The sequence below is a fragment of the Hemitrygon akajei genome, chromosome 4 (assembly GCF_048418815.1).
Source record: "Hemitrygon akajei chromosome 4, sHemAka1.3, whole genome shotgun sequence".
Taxonomy (NCBI): Eukaryota; Metazoa; Chordata; class Chondrichthyes; order Myliobatiformes; family Dasyatidae; genus Hemitrygon; species Hemitrygon akajei.
The window spans coordinates 158,148,211-158,171,187 of NC_133127.1; the positions used below are offsets into that span (position 1 = coordinate 158,148,211).

The 22,977-nt window shown below is 42.6% G+C and overlaps 1 protein-coding gene across 6 annotated transcripts in view; it reads left to right on the forward strand.

Annotated features, from left to right (window-relative positions):
- The window catches only part of sgcg (sarcoglycan, gamma), a 596,108-nt gene that overhangs the window by 567,577 nt on the left and 5,554 nt on the right, over positions 1–22,977 (forward strand). The gene's annotated exons all lie outside the window — the stretch shown is intronic.

Here is a 22,977-nt window from a genome sequence, read left to right on the forward strand (position 1 = left end):
GCAGTATTCTCCATTACCAATGTCCAACAGGGTCTTGCAATCCCAATAAAAATGTCCAAGCCAATCACTCACTCTATTTGATGGATAATGCACCATTTAGGCATAACTATAAACAAGAATTCCAAGTAACAACACAATAAGTCCAGCTCCATTTCTCTCGAGTAATTTGCTGATAGGATAGCCCCGCAGTTCTTGATGTTTTTAGTATCCTGCAGTGAAATGCAATCATAAAAAAGATGTACAAGAAGAACAAATGTACCTTTAATTGGACCTTGAGTGACCGCTGCATCCGAGCTGACCACCATCTCACCAGAATTCTGGAGAGAATCATTGGTGCAAGAGAAAATCTCAGAATTCAGAGATTCACTATGAGTGAAGGGCCTTGATGGGACACTAAAATCTATAACTTTGACTTGGTCATTAAGCTGTATTAGATTTCTGCATGTTGGCTGAACTAGAATCCTGCATTTCGATTCCAGTTAATTGGGCCATTGGTTAATTGGGGCAGCCACTTATTTTGGGTGTGAAAATGAAATGATTTCACTTCCTCAACTAGTTAGAAACTACAAGGAAGTTGAAGGTTACAATGAAACAATGAAAATTAAGATTTGGACGATCAATAGTCAACAGCATTATATGAAGGAAATCATTATCTGTACGAGGTGTCTGTTCTGATTTTGTTCATTTACAGTAAGAAGAGCACAACATGGATGAATTCTTCCATTGATAACTATTAGGAACTAATACAGTTTTATAGTACTTCAGAAGTATGGGTACTGTTCTAATTTGTTCTGTATATCATTTAAATACATGATGTGTTACTCAGTTTCTGTTTTTTATTCCTTTTTAAATACAGTCGGCCTTCCGGATCTGCGGGGGTTTGCTTCCGGGATACCCACAGATACCCAATTCTGCGGATGCTCAAGTTCAGTATATAAAATGGTGTAGTAGTTGCATATAACCTACATACATCCTCCCATATAATTTAAATAATCTCTAGATTACTTATAATACCTAATACAATGTAAATGCTATGTAAATAGTTGTTATACTGTATTGTTTAGGAAATAATGGCAAGGAAAAAAGTCTGTACATGCTCAAACAATGAGTGCTGGAGAGAGAACTTCTGGGTTTTTTTTCCGATCCCAATCCGCGGTTGTTTGAATCCGTGGATGCGGAACTCACGGATACGGAGGGCCGACTGTATTTCTATGTAACTTCGGCTAATTAGAGCAGTCACTTAATTGGGTCAAAATGTCTTGGTCCCAATGTGTCCCGATTAAATGAACTCCACTGTATACCTGAGACTCATTTTGATTGTATTAGAGGGTGACTTTTAAAACAATATTAGCTGCATATTTTAAACAAAAATTAAATTAATGAAAAACCTTTTTTCGATCATCAAGTATTTGATTTAGTGACACTACATATATTTGGCATGAAAAATAATGTGCTGCTTTGTAATGGTGGTGAAATCAGATTGAAAATGCAATTTTCAAAATATATTGCATCTTCAAATGTAAATATAATTATGCCGCTAGTGAGACCTTGTTGCACAATTATCTCCAAATGTCTTGAAGCTAAAGATATTTCAGAAGGTATTCATTAATTTTCATTTTCAGCTTTTATTTTATTCAAATGAAAGCCTTACTGGGATGGAGCTGCCAGAATTGTAAGTGCTCTCTGTGGGTGATAACACTTTTGAATTACTTATCAATCAAACCTCATTTGAATAATGACGCTGATTGGTGCCAAGGTGCTCTTGACTGTTGATTGAGCATAGCTGGGGGATATTCTAAAAAGAAATTTGAAACAAACTTAGAAGTGTTATATTGTAGAATAAAAGTCTGCTGACAATATTGGTTTAAATTATCTGCTATCCAACTTAGTATTGATTGGTTAAAGTAAAAGGCAGGTGCACCACTTACATCTCAATGTGACTTGTGTGGTCATTACATTTTAATTTTAGCTCTGATTTTATGTGCTGTATGTGTGTGTTTTTAATGGGAAGACAAAAGAAATTATATGAACTGTCTCTCGATAAGATTTTTAAAAATGCCCAAACATGAAGACAATTATGTTATGATTTGCCATTTAATCACCAATCACGTAGAATATTTTAATCTGAGACATCGTCCTGAACTCCCAGCAACATCATACTGGGAGGTTACAGATAAATAGAGCTTAAGAACATAAGAAAATAAATCTATAAGCTTACAAAAGCCTAATTTAGAAAACTATTTCTATGGCAAACGTACATGAACTATTTGTAACAAATTTTCGCCAAGCGTTTGGTGGGTAGTAGTTGGCTTGGTCCATGTTATAAGAAGCCTGTCTCTGGGTGTTTTGGGGATCCTGTTTTGATCCATTTATATCATATATGTCAAACTCAAGGCCTGCGGGCCAAATCCGGCCCGCGGTGGAATTATCTTTGGCCCGCGAGATAATATCTAATTACTATTAAAGCTGGCCCCAGTAATCGAAGCGCCTATGGTGTATGATATGGCTAATGCTGAGTTTATTCAGGTACCAGGTTTTCAGGGTTTTTAGTGTTTATTCGGTTTCCCTGGTTTATTTTCTGAATATCATTAATGAATAAATTTTTTTTCTATTAGAGCTGGCCCGCCGGTATATTGCAGGCACCACTAATACTACAAATCCCACAATGCACTGCCAGTGCATTGCTCGCGCTTGCCTTACTCTCTCATCAGCATCCTTATGGCGCTAGTCACGTGTGGTCAACTTTCAGCTATCCCTCACCCCAAAAATGGCTGAACGAAAGGTGGACTTTGAAAACAGGAGTTTTCAAGGCAGGTGGGAGGCAGAGTATATGTTCACAGATATAAAGGGCAAACCTGTTTGTCTTGTGTGCGGAGACGGTGTGGCTGTAATTAAAGAATATAATGTAAGACAACACTATGAAACGAAACACCACGACAAATACAAGCATCTGGACAAGAAACAGAAGCTCCAGAAGGTAGAAGAGTTGAAAAGAAGTCTGGCGTCACAGCAGGCTATGTTCACAAAAGCCAAAACACAAAGTGAGGCTGCTGTAAAGGCTAGTTTTATTGTGGCAGCAGAGATCGCTAAATCAGCCCGGCCCTTTACCGAGGGAAAATTTGTTAAAAACTGCATGATGAAAGTTTGCGACGTCGTGTGCCCAGATAAAAGGCAAGCATTTTCAAATGTGAGCCTGAGCAGAAACACCGTTGCTGACCGTGTACGTGAGCTTGCCACCAATCTACAACAACAGCTGGTGGGGAAGGGAAGAGATTTCATCGCATATTCCCTTGCTGTGGATGAGAGCAGGGACACTTCTGATACTGCCCGATTGTCAATTTTCATTCGTGGAGTGGACTCAAGTCTGTGTGTAACAGAGGAACTTTTGGGATTAAGATCAATGCATGGCACAACTACTGGAAAAGATCTCTTTGAAGAGGTATCCAGATGTGTAAATATAATGAGGCTGCCTTGGGATAAACTTGTGGGACTGATGACAGATGGAGCGCCCGCGATGTGCGGTCAAAAGAGTGGATTGGTGGGCAGGATCCGGGAGAAGATGCGGGAGGAAAACGGTGCAGGTGAGCTGACAGCTTATCACTGCATCATACACCAGGAATCGTTGTGTGGCAAAGCCTTGAAAATGGAACATATAATGAGCACCATAACATGAGCAGTTAACTTCATAAGAGCCAAAGGTTTGAATCACCGCGAGTTCAAGTCGTTTCTGGAGGAGTTGGGTTCAGAATATAATGATTTGCCCTATCACACAGAGGTGCGATGGTTAAGCCAAGGAAAAGTGCTGAAAAGATGTTTCGAGTTGCGTGAGGAGATCTGTCAGTTCATGGAAAGCAAAGGGAAAGACACAACAGAGCTCCGGGATAAAAAGTTGCTTTGTGAAATGGCGTTTCTGTGTGACATCACGAGCCATCTCAATGCGCTCAACCTGCAGCTTCAGGGGCGGGGTCATGTGAACACAGACATGTACGCTGCAGTGAGGGCTTTTAAAACCAAGCTGCGCCTGTGGGAGACACAGATGCAGCAAGAAAACTTGAGCCATTTTCCGTGTTGCCAAACTATGAAAGAGCAGGTTTCTACCGCAGTGTTCCCACGTGCAAAGTTTGCTGAAAAACTTAGCATACTTGGTGCCGACTTCACATGGCGATTTGCCAACTTTGAAGCCCAAAAAAGCAGGTTTGAACTGCTCAGTAATCCATTTGCAGCTGACATGGAAAGCGCACCAACCAACATACAAATGGAGCTGATTGAACTCCAATGTAGTGACACACTCAAGGCAAAGTATGACTCGGTGGGCGCTGCACAGTTTCTACGTTTCATTCCCGACACAATGCCCCAGCTGCGTACCCAAGCTGCTCAAATGCTCTCTATGTTTGGCAGCACATATCTGTGTGAACAACTGTTCTCTTTGATGAAGATAAACAAAACATCACACAGGAGTCATCTTTCTGATGAACACCTTCACTCAATTCTGAGGATTTCCTCAGCTCAGAGCCTGACTCCAAACATTGATGAACTTGCATCCAAGATGAGATGCCAAGTATCTGGCTTAGACTAGTGTGAATCACAGAGTGTTGGCCTGTGGAAAAATGTTTTCATTAGAAATTACTCCGGAAAAGCTGCAGATAAAGCCATAAGAAATAAATGCAACTGATTTTTTATTTATTTAATGTTCAATGTTGTTTTTGTAGGCAATACCCTAAGCTTTGTTAGTTCCAGGTTAATATGTGTAATAAATTCATTTCAATAAGTTTTGCAATAAACGCTGAACCAGTCCGGCCCTCGACTTGTACCGATTTTTTTAATTTTGGCCCACTGTGTATTTGAGTTTGACACCCCTGATTTATATGATCCATTTATCCACTTATGTTAAGGATTCAAAGTACATTTATTATCAAAGTATGTATGCAATATACAACCCAGGGGATATTCTTCCCCACAGACAGCTAGAAAACAAAGAAAAACCATCAAAGAAAAACATCAATACCCCTCCTCCCACATGCAAAAAAACCAAATTGATCAAATGGCAACAAAAGAAGAGCAAGAAACACAGAATATAAAACACACAATCAAAAGGCATATTTCAGTTCAGCTCAGTGTCATTATCTGCAGGCCTCCCCGATTTAAAATCACAACAGAAAAAACAGGCAATCAGAAAACTAGAAACACATCATAACATGAATTAGAGACCATGATCTGCAAACCATGTCAATTAAACTTTGCTCTGGCAGCATCCTCATCCCCCAACAGCACCAAGGGAGGGAGAGTGATCATTCGAACGCAAGGATCTTCCCTTGGGAGCACCAAGCGAGAGAGAGAGAGATAGAGAGCATCACACGTAGACACCTTCCTCTGGCAACAGCGAGCGAGAGGCTGGTAGATGGTGCTAAACACCTGCCTCAATGATTTCAATCTTGCTCTGTGCGTCAGTTGGCGAGATCAGTGAGAAATTGAGTCAATCATTCATTGTCGTGCCATCTCCAGGCTTCCTGACCTCCGTGCCACAACCTTTGCTCACAACCTCATGGAGACAGCTCAAAAACACATCGCCAGAACGTGGACCGCAGGCGCTGAACAGTAGGTCACAGGCTCCAACAGTAGCAAGCATAAAGGAGTAGCTTCATAAACCATCTTGAAGATGTTGCCCTTGATAGCATTGTTCACTGGCACCATCTCCTGACTGTTTTATGTCAGGTTTGGCCAGAGACTGCATTTATGATGCAACCAAGCACTGCCAAAATTAGTTGTCAAAGTACTTCTGGGATTCCCAGGGAGTAACAGCGCTCAGTGACTGGTGATTTAACTGCTAAATTTTAGTGCAGCCAGGATATAAAAATGATGACTACCTCTTCAGCACTTGAACAGGTATTTTGCTAATTCGGACCACTGACTGTGTGCAGGAATCTCCCACTGCATCTAACCACTCAGCAAAAAGGAATGGGGTTTCCAGGGCAGAGGACTACTACACCCAATTGTCAATCCTCTAAGTTCAATCACGTTTGACAGAGCATTCCAAAGACTTTGCTGGAAGGCAGAAGTAAGTGGACACTAATTTCTCACGCCCACCTCAATACTGCCATGAAATAGGTGAATAAGTAACACAAGGTCCTCATCCTGTGCTTTCATCAACTTCAGTCTAAGTGCCTTGAATCAAGTATCTTGCCTCTGAGACAGAACACTTTAGATCAATGCTCATTCCCAGCATCTGAGCACAAATATCTAGGATAACACTTCCGTCAGTAGTAGTAATGCAATCACTCGAGTCAAGTATGATGCACTCCCGAGGGGTTATACCCTTCATGGAGAATGCCTAATGTGGGGAGGCTGATGCATGGGCTGCCACCACCCAGTTCTTGACAGATTGGAGCCAGGGACCAGTGATACGCAATGCAAGACGACTGGGGACCCTTTACTGCTGCATCTTTCCTCCACATTCACTTCCACCACTCTGCCAGTTCCACCGTTGAGGTCTTGGTTGAATTGCTCTTTGTCAGGAACCTCTCCCTTGACCTTACTGCCATGGGTGACCCTACCAGGAGCTAAGCTCCAAATCTCAGGAACTCACAAGCCTCTCCACCACGACAAGGTGATGATCCTCGGAGAATTGCTGCCCCAACCGAGTCTTGGATAACTGGTACCGGTTTTCAGGTTAGATTTTTAATCAATCGTCCTTCTGCTCTTTCAACTGATCTGAAAGGACTCCATTGTATTATTTTGAAGGCAGGTGATTTATCCCCGATGTCCTGGCAGATATTTATCCTTCAGTTGATATTACTCAAAAAGAATCACTTGATTTTTATTGCTTTGCTCTTTCTGGAAGGTTTCTTAATGCAAATCAGCATTTACTACATTATGAGGATGACTACACTTCAAAAAGTACTCACAGAGCTGTGAAATTCCTTGGGACTGTCCTCAGTTTATTAAAGGCAGATTATAGCTTCAAGTTTTTTCTTTCTCTGATGTAGTCTTCTTGCTTGTAAAATGTCCAGCCCATCAATCACGCTGCTGTGTGGAGAGAAACACCATCTAACCAATTAGTTTCTGACTGGAAAAACCTGTTTCCCAACCACACCACACTTCTGATGGCCACCCCCCATGGATATCGCCTCCACGTTGAAATCGGGCAGATTGTCAGGGTTAATTAAGTCTCCAGGAGCTGGTTTTGCACACTGCACTGGAGCTCATGCAAGGAGCTGAAGGCAATTTGCCTCCTTATTGTCTGTACAGAAACAAATCCCTTTTACAGCATCCCAGCAGAAGGAGCTGCACACCAGTACGTAAGTGAAATCTGTGGCAGTGATGACTAAGATGACATACTAATTATGATGAAAAACTTGGGAAGAAAATTAGCATGGGTTTTACGACGCTTCTAGGGTGTGACTGTCCTTCATTGAAAGACATAACAGAGTACTGTCAGTTCAGCAGGCAAGCACTGAATAAATCGTGTAATGATCTGCAAACTGAAGCAATATTGTCGTCATTAGTAACTGAAGTACAGGTTACCCAAACATTAACCACTCAGCTGTTCATCACTTCCTGCAATACTGGATGTTGTTTACTTAGTGTCTAGTCCAGCACTCTACATACAAATGGTAGAACTGAGTTCTCTGTCTGAAATACCCGTAGATCTCACATTTATGTTAAAACAAGTTAAAACAAAATACACCACATAACCTCATGAGAAATCATTATTTAATGGATTTTGTTTTCATCTGTTTGAAAGAGTAGTTACCAAAGGGCTGATTCTTTATGCAGAATAAGAACTGATCACTTTTTTCATTGTTGTTCAGAATCAAACCCAGGTTTATTATCACTGACGTACTGTATACTGTGATATTTATTGTTTTGTGACAGCAGCGCATTGGCAGAGGGGAAGAAACTTTTCCTAAAACATTGAGCGTGCATTGGCAGAAAGCAGCCAAGGTGTCCCTTGTCAGAGTGTGAGGGTGGTCTCTGAGAACCTGCTCTTTGGAAGGAGGGTAATGCAGAAAAAAATCCTACCTTCTCCTCAGAGGAAAAGTCAATGATGTTCTTGCTCCTTGATGATGGAGTTTGGGTAGCTTTTGTAAAGCAGCAAACTGTTAGGAGGGCTTGAGAGCAGCAGTCTGGAATAACCATGAGGCCGGGAAACTGAGACTGACTGCGACCTTGAGCCCTGCTGAAAAAGCTGAATGAGGGTGTCGACGAGGTTGCAGGTGCTCACTGTTCTCAGTCAAAGCAGAGAGTGTAGTTTCAGTCTTGGCTCTTTGAACATCACAGTTTCGGAGAAAAATACGGCTGCAGAATTTGGTGACCTTGTCAGTAAATAAGAACTGAGATTCTTCATATCAGTGAAGTTGATAAAGTGCCTGGGGCAAATTTTGGGTGTTGCACCCTTGTTAATGTATTTTTGGGGAGTTTTACACCAGGATAAAGGTGCTAGGGCAGATGAAAATCCTGGAAGCAAGCTAGGAATCACAGTTTCCATGTGGTGCTATGACAGCCTGGAATGTAGAGAATATTGCTCAGCTTTGGGTGAAGTTCCGCTTACCACAGTATGCCACTGTTTTAACAGTACAAAAGAGTTTCTAAGTCCCAAGGCGACCACAGAGATCTTGATTGACACATTGGCTGCAGGAGTAATTGAAATAAAGACGTTGCAGTGACAATGTACATGGATACTGTTGTGCAGTTTCCATCTCTTTGAACAATGATAAAGAACAGTTAGATATGTGTATAAACCTTGCAGGACATGTATTCGCTCAATTGCCATGAATCTTGAAAACTGGAAAAACTATTTATTTCCCACAGCCTCTTGGGGATCACTTTGCAGACAGGGTTTGCCAAGCTAAATGAGTCTCTGTTTGTTGGGAAATGACCCTGAATCCCCCCACGGTCACCTGCATACAAGTAGACGCACCGACCATGGTCAAACAGAAAACGCTGGAAACACTCAAAAGGTCAGACAGCATCCATGGGAAGAGGAATGAATTAACTTTTCGGATCAAAAAAATGGCGTTCTGAGTGCTTCCAGAATTTTCTGTTCTTGGTTCAGCAGTTTATTTTTATATTTGCTGAAAGTGAGATGTTTAATACTTTAACCTGACGGTCCATTGTTTCTCCCTGCTACTCCCCCCCTGCACTCTTGCCCACATACCTCAAATCCATTTAATCCCCCTTGGTCAGTCCCTTTCCACTTACATACACAATGTTTAACATGCTCTTGATCTCTTCAACAACTTTTAGTTCCTTGCTGTGATTGCCTCATTTTCACTGTGGATGTCCAGACCCTAAACACTTCTATCCCCCATCAGGAAGGGCCTAAAGCTCTCCACATCTTTTCTTGACCACAGACCCAACCACCTTCCCTCCACCTCCACCTTCCTCCATTTGGCAAAACTGGTCCTCACACTCGACAATTTCTCTTTCAGCTCCTCATACTTTCTCTAAACCCAAGGTGTAGCCGTGGCTGCCTGCATGGGCTCCAGTTATATCTGCCTTTTGGTTAGCTACATGGAACAGTCCATGTTCCAAGTCCTCACTGGACTCTTTCTGCGCAATAATGATGACCACATTGGTGCTACTTCATGCCTAGCTCAACAATTTCATCAAATTTGACTTCATCTTCCACCCTGCCCTTAAATTCACTTGGTCTACTTCTGATACGTCTCAATCTCTCCATCTTCATCTCTGGGGACAAACTGTCTACCAATACCTGTTATAAACCTACTGACTATTACTGCCATCTTGACAATATTTCTTTCCACCCTGTCACCTCTAAAAATGTCATCCCCTTTTCTCAGTTCCTCCATTGTCCACCACACTGTGTCCAGGCTGAGGTTCTCCTTTCCTGATAATCAGAAATTCCTCCTTCTTCAAAGAGCTGGGTTTCCCTTTCTTCACCATTCATACTGCCCTCACCCACATCTCCTCTATTTCCCAGACATCTGCTATCACCCCATCTTCCTGCCACCTTAACAGGGCTAGAATAGTCCTTACCAATGAGCCTCCATATCTGTACAGCGTCCTCCGCAACTTCCGCCATCTTCAACACAATCCTTCACATCCTAGATGTACAAACACATCTTTACCTCCCCACTCTCCGCAGGAATCAGTCTCACCACGATTCCCTTGGCCATTCGACGGAAGAAGTGCAACATCTGTCCACTCACCTCCTTACTCACGTCCATTCAAGGCTCCAAACAGTCCTTACCGATGAGACAAAACTTCACCTGAAAGTTGTTCAAGGTCATCTACAGTAGTCAGTGCTCCGGATAAGGCCTCATCTAGATCAGTGAGACCTGATGTAGATTGAGTGACTGGCTTGTGGAGCAATTTTACTCTATCTAAAACAAGCTGAATTTCCTAGTGGCCAGCCATTTTAATTCCAATCCACATTCCCATTCCAACATGTCAGTCCATGGCCTCCTCTACCGCCACAATGAGGCCATTCTCAGGCTGAAGGAACAACATCTTATATTCTGTCTGGTTATCCTCCAACTTGATGGCATGAACATCGATTACTCTAACTTCCAGTAATCTTTCCCCCTCCTCCTTCCTCCTTCTTCCATTCCCCACTCGGGTTGCCTTCTTACCTCCTCACTTCTCCTCACCTGCCCATCACCTCCCTCTGGTGCCCCTCTTTCTCTCCTTTCTTCCATGGCCCACTGTCCTATCAAATTTCTTCTTCAATCTTTACCTCTTCCACCTCTCACTTTCCAGCTTCTCACTTCATACCCTGTTCCCACCCACCTCCCCTCCTCCTCACTTGACTTCACCTATCACTTTGTAGAACTTGTACTACTTCCCTTCCCCCCCCCCACCCCCCTCCCTCAATCCACCACCTTCTTATTTTGGATTCTTCTATCTTCTGAAATGTCGACTCCATAGATACTGCACGACCTGCTGAGTTCCAGCAGTTTGTATGTTTTACTCTGGATTTCCAGCATTTTCAGAATCGCTTACATTTATGTTTAATACTTGACTGGTTGTAGGTGGGGAGGGGCTGCGATATTCACTCTCTCACTCAAAAATTTCACTCTTTTAAAAACAATAGAGAAACTTTCTCAGAGATAGTCTAGAGGTCAAATTTGTTGCGCTGAATGATTTTCTCATTAGCAGAAGAACCAGTAGTGTTAAAGTCCTGCCAGGCTGTATTAGAAGCTTCGGAAAGCTACAGGCATGAGGGAAGCGATGCTGCTTTCTCGTCACACTGGCTCTGCTGCCATGCTGTGCGGCAACAGCCTCATCAGGAATCCTATGGTGATGGCTGCTGGCTACAAAGTCACAAGACCACAGAAGTTAACTGTGTAAAATTTAAAGGTTTACTCACATGATAATCTGACATCCAGTCTGACTTTTAAAACACAGATAACACTTTGTGACTGGTTAGTGTACACCTAGTCACCGGCTGTATTCAGATAGTTTTTGGTTAATCAAGCAGACAATTTCAATAAAACACATTTCTCCTCCAAGCAGCTCAGGGATTCCTCAGCCGCGACTCCTAAAATCGAAGGGGGGACCTATGAGGCACTTTCAGCTCATACTGAATACTAAGCTTGTGAGATAATGTTTTCAACTCTGATTTAGCAGAGAGTAAATCTTCAGTTGAAACTTCAGACACTTTTGTGTCTGCCAAAAACAGTTCCAAGGTGTGAAATTGCTCGAACAGTGATAAAATATCTGCTGTCTTTGAATTCTAACGAACACCACAATGGCCAAAATAAAAGTAAGAAGGAATGGAAGTGGTTAATAGAGTGATGTCCATCTCACTACATAGAATGTGCAACATTCAAACATCAAAGGGAACAATTCTCCTCTCATCTCAGTCTTGATTGGCTGATCCCTTATTTTGAGCGTGTGATATCAGGGAAACATCATCCCTTCAGTTATTCTGTAAGAATTACATGCACCTCAATAAGATAATTTCTCAATCTCCTCAATACCACAGGGTATATGCCTACACTGCTTAATCTCTCCTCACCTTCTGCCCACTTATGCCAGGAGTCAAGCTGCTCACACATCCTCAGTTGCAAGTACTGTATATCTTTCCAAAGGTAGGGTGACTAACCTTCAGTGAAGAGGAACATCACTCTTCACTCATCACCCTAATGAGGCAATCTCCATGCCTCAGGATTGTTTTGAACAGACTAACTGGCAGACACCACAAATGGAGAAGGCTGTCATCAACTACATCAGTAAGTGTGTAGATGACTTTAATACCTAAAGAAGGGTCAACTCGTGGCCCAACCAGATGCCCTGCCTAATCGCAAAGGTCCACTCCCTAATAAAAACATGGGACACTGCCTTCAGGTCTAGAGACAAAACAGCTCTTAGAGCAGACAGGAGAAAACTTCATCTTGGGCATCAAAAGGGAAAAGATCTCCTACACACAAAAATTTCAGGAGCACCAGCCCAATAATTATCATGAACCCTGGCATATGTGGCTGGGCATCAAGAGCATTACTGACTATGCAAGTAAAAGCAGTGTTGACTATACCAGTGATGCCTCCCTCCCTGACACTCCAAACATCTTCTATACACGCTTCAAAGCATGCGAACACCACACCAGCCACAACAGCTACTCCCCCCAGGTGAGCAGCCACCTGTAACAGCTGTGGATGTGAGAAGGACTCTGCAGAGAGTCAATCCTCATAAGGCAGCTGGGCCAGACAACATCCCAGCCCAAGTACTCAGGGATTGTTCAGACCGGTTCACTGACTTCTTCAGGGACATCTTCAACACTTCACTCACACAGGCTTCTGCCCCACATGTTCAGATCAGCCATCCTCATCCCTGTACTAAAGAACCCAAGACATTCCGAATCCAATGACTACCTGCCCTGTGACATTGACAACAGCCATCATGAAGTGCATTGAACAGCTGCTAATGGCACACACCAGAAACGGCATTCCTTGCAGACATTCAGCAATATGCTTTCTGACAGATGTCATGTACCTGGCCCTGACACACCTGGAAAACAAGGACACTTACATCACAATGCTGTTTCTGGATTTCACTTCAGCATTCAACACTATTGACCCTCAAGCCTTGGTGAGCAAACTCCTACTCATCATTCTAAACACACCACTCTGCAACTGGGCGTTGGACTTCCTAACCATTCCTCCGATAGTCAGGATGCACAACTGCTTCTCCCTCCTCATCATTCTCAACATGGGTGCCCCCCAGGGCTGTGTGCTGAATCCACTCCCGTACTCTGCTCACATGTGACTGCACGGCCAAACACTCGAGTGATCGCATTGTCAAGTTTGCAGACGACACGACAGTGGGGCTCATCACCAACGATGAGACGACCCAAGAAGAGGAGTTGGAAGAGCTCGAGGCCTGATGTCAGGCAAACAACCTCTTCCTTAATGTCAACAAGACGACAGAGATGGTTATCAACTTCAGGAGAACTGAAGTTCTCCTCATCCCCTCATCTCCTCATCCCCTCCCTCCCTTACATCTGCGGCACAGCAGTGAAAGCTGCAAGCAATTTCAATTTCAAAGAAGTATACATCTCACGCTATCTCTCATGGTTCCAGAGGACATTCTATACCATCAGGAAAACTCTCCAACTCCTCTACTTTCCAAGGAGGCTGAAGAGAGCTGGACTATGCACATCTATACTCGCATCATTCTACAGATGTGCAGTAGAGAGCACCCTAACAAGCTACATCACTGCTTGGTACAGACATTAAACTGCAGTGAACAGGGAGGGTTTACAACGGGTAGTCAAAACTGCCCAATGCATCACTGGCACCAGCCACCCACCATCTAGGATGTATATTCAGAAAAAGGCCAGTAACATCATGAACAATTCCACCAACCCTGCTCATGGACTGTTTGTCCCACTCTCATCAGGGAGGAGGCTACATAGCATCCACGCTAGGACCACCAGACTAAAAAAGTTACTTCCCCAAGCAGTAAGGCTAATCAACACTTCCACCTCTCCATTAACCCACCCTTCCACATCCCCAACCACCACTACTTTAACATTTCCTGTCAACCACCTTATATACAGCCACTCCTATGCCTAGTCTCTTTATGAACATACAATTACCCTATGTATATAAGCTATCTTGTGTATTTATAGTCATTGTTTAATTATTGTGATCTTTACCTTATTGTGTCTTTTGTGCTACATCAAATCCAGAATAACAATTATTTTGTTCTCCAGTATATTTGTGTACTGGAAATGACCTTAAACAATCTTAAATGCCTCATTTCTCAAGTAATGCTGGAAGGCAAATAAGTGGAGATGCAGGTGAAGATGGCTGAGTCTATAGCGCCATCCTGAGGAACACAGGAGCAATGAACTGAGATCCCTGGCTTCAAAACCAGAGCCATCTTTCTTTGGCTGAGTTAATCCTCCAGCCAGGGTAGAATCGCCCCTCCTTTTCATCCCCCCATCCCTAGACTCCTGTTGGCTAAGGCTCCTTAGTATCTGCATTTAGCAATTTCTAACACCTGGAATCAGCCTGACCCTCCCTGGGTGGTCAAAACTATTTGAGAGTCAGGGTGCAGCACAACCCAGGATTCTTACAAAATATTCATTAAAACTGAATTAACGTCACAAATAAAATCATAATAAATACACACACTACAGATGATATGGCATAGCCATTAGACCTCTGTATCTTCTTGTCTTGCTGTGGGGGGAGGAATGTGTGTTCAAATGACCCCAAGGATGCAGAGTGCCTGGAGCTTACAATATCAGCAGCCTACCTACAGCCAGTAAATTTGAGTGGGGGGGGGGTGGAATGTGAGAAATGATTTAAAATGTCCTCAGTGGCAGAGCAGGTGGAGAAAGACTGTGAGGGCTGCACTGGGGGAGTGGCCCCGGATGTCCTGGTCCACCATACTGTTAAACCCACCCACTGACTGCCAAAATGAGGTCAATCTGAGTCACCACACTGATCATGACGCGTGCAGGCTTCTGTTTGATACAGGAGCCCCATGACAATGGAGCTCTCAGGATAGAGACAGGTCTCTGAAACCAAGGGGGTTTAGTCAAAATTCTGCACACAGGCAGCGTACAAATGCCAGTCTCCAGGGAACTGTGTTGGAACAGGGGTACCCCTTTGCCACAGCAGGCCTCATCTCACCTCAGTCAGGGAGGGGGCTACACTGCATAAGATGCCGCAACTGTTGACTGCCCCATCTCTCCTGGATGGGAAACCAGTGTGATCAACATTACTAAAGCCAATTGATGAAAGACCTGGACTATAGTACCTGGAATGTGAGAAAACTATTGACAAAGCAAAGAACAGCCCAGAAAGAAGAATTGCCATCTTGGTCCCATTGGCGAACCACAACGTTGATATCAGTGCAGTCACAACGTAATGATATTTGGTACCAATGGGTGGCTTGCACAAGTCCTGGAATAATTTGATTACTCCCAAGTTTGAATCTTTTCAAATTGGATTTTTTTTCTATTCATGAACTACCGGTAAGTGCATTATATCACTTTAAATTGATTAGTGTAGAAAAGAATCATCCTAATCCAAGTCATATCTGCTGCCAGTAATTTATCCACACTTTTATTCATTTTGTGATTAAAAGAAATTAAATGTACTTACAAGCTTCAATAGCAAATTTATTTCAGTGTTAGCTAATAATTATGCTATCATGTCTTTTCTAGCATTAATCTGTAGGCCCAACCTTCTTTCTCTCCCGCTAGGAATTGCCACTTCATTCACTGTGTCCTCAGATTGTGTGATCTGAATGCAATCACACCAGCCATCCGCATCGCAGTCAGCAGTCTGGTCTCAACTTCCACACAGCACCCTTTGCTTTGAGGAGGTCCTGCTTCTCAGAAGTCCCCATTAGCACTTGAAACCCTTGAAAGCAAGATAACCCCCTGTTGACGCGAAAAAATAAAATTCTAATCACCCATAAATAGATAAAAATATTAAAGCAAAATTAAATAACTAAAAATGTCACTTAGATTCCCAGTTTTCTCCTAATCTTGTTTCCTCTAATCCCCATGGAATTCAGCTCCAACCCAGTGCAGGATCAAAGACTCAATTTCTCAGTGCCAGGGAATCTCAACAAGACTGCATGTCATTTTGTATTAGATTCAGGCTATTAAAGCTGAAGAGAATGTACTCCAGCCAGCTATACAGGAGCACAAAGATAATTTTTATTGGTTTGGGGGAAAAAGTAGAAGATAATCTGTTACGCTGCATCAACATGTTTTCCCACTGGATCATCCTGATCCGATCCAAGCAGCTGGGTTTCTTCCAGATGCTTGTTATCTGCCATGACCTGCCTATGGTCCCCCAGAGACGAGATGAGGAGGCTCGATCCCCAAGGTAGTTCTGACCTTCCACTGGACCAAACAAACTCTGCCTGTTGGTTGGAAGATGCTGGAACCTGGAGCACCATGTAATCTTTTGGAGGGAGGGGAGAGAGAGTTAAGCAGTATCTGTAGGGGAAGAAATAGTTGATGTTTTCAGTCAGGACCCTGCAGCAGGACTGAGAGTGGAGACGGAATATGGCCGCCATAATGAGGAAAAGAGGAGGGGCATGAGGGAGAGGCCAGCAGATGATTGGTGGACTGAGGAAGGGGTGAGGGATGATGAGCAGATGGAGCCAAGTGCAGGAGAGCCCTTCATCACCCTAGTGTTTCCCAAGGCCTGCAGTTTGTACTCTACAAAGCAGGGAGCGCCATGTATCTCTGAATTGGTAGCTGTGGGCATGCTATGTTGGTGTCGGAAGCTTGGTGATAGATGTTGATTTAAGCCTACAGTATGTTCAATGCTTCAATGTCATTATCATCATCATCATCATCATGCGCCATACTCTGCCAGAGACAAATAAAGCTTATCTTTATATTTACGCAAATTCCTTTCACTGTTACCTGGAAAATCATCATTGATTCTCCGCTCAGTTCCTTGTAAACCGACTTCGTAAAACCCAGAATAATATGACTGATAATGAGGGTGACTGAGGCAACAAAATTCAGTCCTGATATGGGTCCATAACATTGAAATGTTATTATTGGCAAATAACATTCACTGTGAATCTGTCCAGATATAAAATACTAACTTACATATGCGACTTGATTTGATCAAGCTAATTGGCTGAGCAACTGTCATGGGATTTACAGTGAATTTTTCCACAGTAACCAGGCTTTCTTTTATTACCTTCAGTATGAAGGCAAAAATTAGTTTCATAACTGTTTATCTGGGAGTTTATCTCATGTGGATTGTGCGTGGCTAGAACTTATGTAAGACTTTTTTAATCTTTTAAATATTTAATAAGGTTTTTTACTCATTGCCCATATTGATAGTACCAAAATAAAAATTGGATTGTTCTGTTGAACATTGTTTTTTGCTTCTGAAACCAAGACTGCTTGAAGATGGAGAGATTCTCAAGTCAATTAAAACTACATCAGGGTATTTGAAAATACTGTTTGAAGAGCAATAAATACTTCATAAATAGTAATGATCTGAACCCTTCAAAACTTTAAAGACGCCACCACACAAAAAGACCCATTACAATTGTTGTGCTTGCACCTGTGTTGGCTCTTGTTTGGAAGCTATCAGTTCTTCTGTGAAGCATTTGAGGAAATCTTAAAGTTTATAAAATACTTAGTACAACTCTTTCGTTTTTATTTCTTAATCCCATTGATCTGGTGTTTTCCTTTCTACCTTTTATATTTGATTATAAATGCATCTACAATTATTAATAATCAGGGCCTGTACTTAGAGAATCCCTTTTATGACGTCCCAAGGTGTTTTAAAGTTTGGTGAAGCAGCCAATTTACACACAAGAAACTCCTTCAAAACAATGATGTAAGAATGACCTGCAACCTGATTTAGTGATTTATCTATTTATTTGTTGTATTTTGTTTAGAGATACATTGTGGGATAGGCCCTTCTGGCCCTTCTGACCCAACAATACAAACCCTAACCCAATCAGGAACAATTTGCAATGACCAATTAATCTGACCGGCTCACCTTTGGGCTGTGGGAGGAAACCATAGCACCTGGGGTATTCCAGGGAACACGTACAGAGACTCCTTACAGAGGATGCTGGGATTGAACTTTGAACTCTGGTGCTCCAAGCTGGAACAGTGTCATGCTAAACCTATGCTACCATAGCTCCCATGATAATGACTGAAGATTATTACTCAAGATATCTTGAGATGTCCCTCACCCCCTGTAATTCCATTAAATTGGGTAAAGGGTATTATTACATCCACTTGAGGGGGTAATTCAAGAGTCTGATGTAATGATGAATCCAAAGTTATTCTCAATTTTGTGTTTAGTCCCCTGTAGTGAGCCATAATTGACATTTGCATACAGATATATAGAATGTTTGCATACCTGATGTCTTTGCCTAGCTCAATGTCATTTTCATGATTAATCCAGTGACCTTATAAACAAACAACAAATATTTTTGCTGCGTTTTTTATATCTGCTCTCCTACCTTTGATTGATGGGTCATAGGTATTCTTCACAAAGCTTTTATCAGCAGAATCTGAAAGGAAACATTATGTGGAGAATGTCTAACAGTAAAGGGAACCTATCGAAAGCTGATGATGCACGCACGGTGTACAGAGTTTGTTATCCATTGCTGTCATGTGAGCCCAGTTATTAAGACCTATCATTCATTTGAGAAAAAAACATCCTTGCCCCTGGTGATGCGAACAAGTGCAGAGAGACAGAGGGGTGTAAAATGAGGGTAGAAGCAAAAAGTAGTAAGGTGAAAAGTAAAAGTGGCAGGCAGGCAAATCCAGGGCAAAAAGCAAAAAGAGCCACTTTTCAACATAATTGTATAAGGGCTAAGCGTGTTGTAAAAACAAGCCTGAAGGCTTTGTGTGTCAATGCAAGGAGCATTCGTAACAAGGTGGATGAATTGAATGTGCAGATAGTTATTAATGAATATGATATAGTTGGGATCACAGAGACATGGCTCCAGGGTGACCAAGGATGGGAGCTCAACATCCAGGGATATTCAATTTTCAGGAGAGATAGACAGGAAAGAAAAGGAGGTGGGGTAGCATTGCTGGTTAGAGAGGAGATTAACGCAATAGAAAGGAAGGACATTAGCCTGGAGGATGTGGAATCGAAACGGGTAGAGCTGCATAACACTAAGGGGCAGAAAACACTGGTGGGAGTTGTGTACAGGCCACCTAACAGTAGTAGTGAGGTTGGGGATGGCATTAAACAGGAAATTAGAAATGCGTGCAATAAAGGAACAGTAGTTATAATGGGTGACTTCAATCTACATATAGATTGGGTGAACTAAATTGGTAAGGGTGCTGAGGAAGAGGATTTCTTGGAATGTATGCAGGATGGTTTTCTGAACCAACATGTCAAGGAACCAACTAGAGAGCAGGCCATTCTAGATTGGGTATTGAGCAATGAGGAAGGGTTAGTTAGCAATCTTGTCATGCGAGGCCCCTTGGGTAAGAGTGACCATAATATGGTGGAATTCTTCATTAAGATGGAGAGTGACATAGTTAATTCAGAAACAAAGGTTCTGAACTTAAAGAAGGGTAACTTTGAAGGTATGAGATGTGAATTAGCTAAGATAGACTGGCAAATGATACTTAAAGGGTTGACGGTGGATATGCAATGGCAAGCATTTAAAGATCGCATGGATGAACTACAACAATTATTCATCCCAGTTTGGCAAAAGAATAAACCAGGGAAGGTAGTGCACCCGTGGCTGACAAGGGAAATTAGGGATAGTATCAAGTCCAAAGAAGAAACATATAAATTAGCAAAAAAAAGTGGCACACCTGAGGACTGGGAGAAATTCGGAGAAAAAATTATGAGAGGAAGCTGGCAGGGAACATAAAAACTGACTAAAAGCTTTTATAGATATGTGAAAAGAAAAAGATTGGTCAAGACAAATGTAGGTCCTTTACAGTCAGAAACAGGTGAATTGATCATAGGGAACAAAGACATGGCAGACCAATTGAATAACTACTTTGGTTCTGTCTTCACTAAGGAGGACATAAATAATCTTCCGGAAATAGTAAGGGACCGAGGGTCTAGTGAGATGGAGGAACTGAGGGAAATACATGTTAATAGGGAAGTGGTGTTAGGTAAATTGAAGGGATTAAAGGCAGATAAATCCCCAGGGCCAGATGGTCTGCATCCCAGAGTGCTTAAGGAAGTAGCCCAAGAAATAGTGGATGCATTAGTGATAATTTTTCAAAACTCCTTAGATTCTGGATTAGTTCCTGAGGATTGGAGGGTGGCTAATGTAACCCCACTTTTTAAAAAAGGAGGGAAAGAGAAACCGGGGAATTATAGACCAGTTAGTCTGACATCGGTGGTGGGGAAAATGCTAGAGTCGGTTATCAAAGATGTGATAACAGCACATTTGGAAAGAGGTGAAATCATCAGACAAAGTCAGCATGGATTTGTGAAAGGAAAATCATGTCTGACGAATCTTAAAGAATTTTTTGAAGATGTAACTAGTAGAGTGGATAGGGGAGAGCCAGTGGATGTGGTATATTTAGATTTTCAAAGGCTTTTGACAAGGTCCCACACAGGAGATTAGTGTGCAAATTTAAAGCACATGATATTGGGGGTATGGTATTGATGTGGATAGAGAATTGGTTGGCAGACAGGAAGCAAAGAGTGGGAGTAAACGGGACCTTTTCAGAATGGCAGGCAGTGACTAGTGGGGTACCGCAAGGCCCAGTTGTTTACAATATATATTAATGATTTAGACGAGGGAATTAAATGCAGCATCTCCAAGTTTGTGGATGACACGAAGCTGGGCGGCGGTGTTAGCTGTAAGGAGGATGCAAAGAGGATGCAGGGTATCTTGGATAGGTTAGGTGAGTGGGCAAATTCATGGCAGATGCAATTTAATGTGGATAAGTGTGAGGTTATCCACTTTGGTTGCAAGAACAGGAAAACAGATTATTATCTGAATGGTGGCCGATTAGGAAAAGGGGAGATGCAATGAGACCTGGGTGTCATTGTACACCAGTCATTGAAGGTGGGCATGCAGGTACAGCAGGCGGTGAAAAAGGCAAATGGTATGTTGGCATTCATAGCAAAAGGATTTGAGTACAGGAGCAGGGAGGTTCTACTGCAGTTGTACAAGGCCTTGGTGAGACCGCACCTAGAATATTGTGTGCAGTTTTGGTCCCCTAGTCTGAGGAAAGACATTCTTGCCATAGAGGGAGTACAGAGAAGGTTCACCAGATTGATTCCTGGGATGGCAGGACTTTCATATGAAGAAAGACTGGATCGACTAGGCTTATACTCACTGGAATTTAGAAGATTAAGGGGGGATCTTATTGAAACATATAAAATTCTAAAGGGATTGGACAGGCTAGATGCAGGAAGATTGGTTCCGATGTTGGGGAAGTCCAGAACGAGGGGTCACAGTTTAAGGATAAAGGGGAAGCCTTTTAGGACCGAGATGAGGAAAAACTTCTTCACACAGAGAGTGGTGAATCTGTGGAATTCTCTGCCACAGGAAACAGTTGAGGCCGGTTCATTGGCTATATTTAAGAGGAAGTTAGATATGGCATTTGTGGCTAAAGGGATCAGGGGGTATGGAGAGAAAGCAGGTACAGGATTCTGAGTTGGATGATCAGCCATGATCATACTGAATGGCGGTGCAGGTTCAAAGGGCTGAATGGCCTACTCCTGTACCTATTTTCTATGTTTCTATGGTGTGCAGTTGTGAGTAATATTTCTGTTGAAAGTATGTGAAGTACATTAGTAGTATGAAATGTTGTGTCATAACATCTGACAAAGGGTCTTTAACCCGACACCTTAACTCTCTTTCTCTTTCTGCAGATGCTGCCTGTCTTGCTGAGTGTTCCACCATTTTCTGCTTTTATAATTCTTCCGGATACTTGTCTTGTTCCAATTCAAACTTCTTGATCACCTCCAACTACAATCACACCATTGGCAGCCATGCCTTCAGCTGCCAAAGCCCTGGGTTCAGGAATTAACACTTCTGCCTCTCAACATCTTTCTTAAAAAGAGGTTGAGAATGTAATGGAATTATAAAACCAGAAAATGCCTGATATACTCAGAAAGCTAAGCAGCATCTGTGGAAAAAGAAACAGAATTAACATGTCAGGTCAGAGATTCTTCCTCAGATATTGTGACAGAATATTTTACTAAATTTCATCATAAGATTACTTACTCCACAACCATCAAAGGAGAATCTCGCTCATAATTACATGCCCAGAGAAAAGGTTTTGTTCTAATTAATTTGAATGCAAGCTCTTAATAATTGGGAGCTATGATAGCAATGGATAAAACATGCATCAAAATCTTTTTAACACACACAAAATGCTGAGGGAACTCAGTGGGCCAGGCAGCATCTATGGAAAAGAGTACGGTCAACATTTCAGGCTGAAACCCTTCAACAGGCCTGGGGGAGAAAAGCTGAGGAGTCCAGGTTAGAGGGTGGGGGGAGGGGTGGGAGAAACACAAGGTGAAAGGTGTAACTGAGAGGGAGGAGGAAAGAAGTAAAAAGTTGGGAAGTTGATTGGTGAAAGGGACACAGGGCTGGAGAAGGGGGAATCTCATAGGAGAGGACAGAAGGCCATGGAAGAAAGAAGGGGAAGGAGCACCAGAGGGAGGCAATGGGCAGGCAAGGAGATAAGGTGAGAAGAAAAGGGATGGGGAATAGAGAAGGGGCGTCATTACCGGAAGTTCGTGAAATCGATGTTCATGCCATCAGATTGGAGGCTACCCAGAAGGAATATAAGTTGTTGCTCCTCCAACCTGACCCCAGCACGACAGTAGAGGAGACCGTGGATGGACATGTCAAAATGAGAATGAGAAGTAGAATTAAAATGGGTGGCCACTGGGAGATCCTGCTTTTTCTGACAGATGGAGCACGGGTGCTCAGTGAAGTGGTCTCCCAAACGATGTTGGGTCTCACTGATATAAAAGAGACCTTACCGGAGTGCCAAACACAGCATATGACCCCAATAGACTCACAGGTGAAGTGTCGCCCCACCTGAAAGGACTGTTT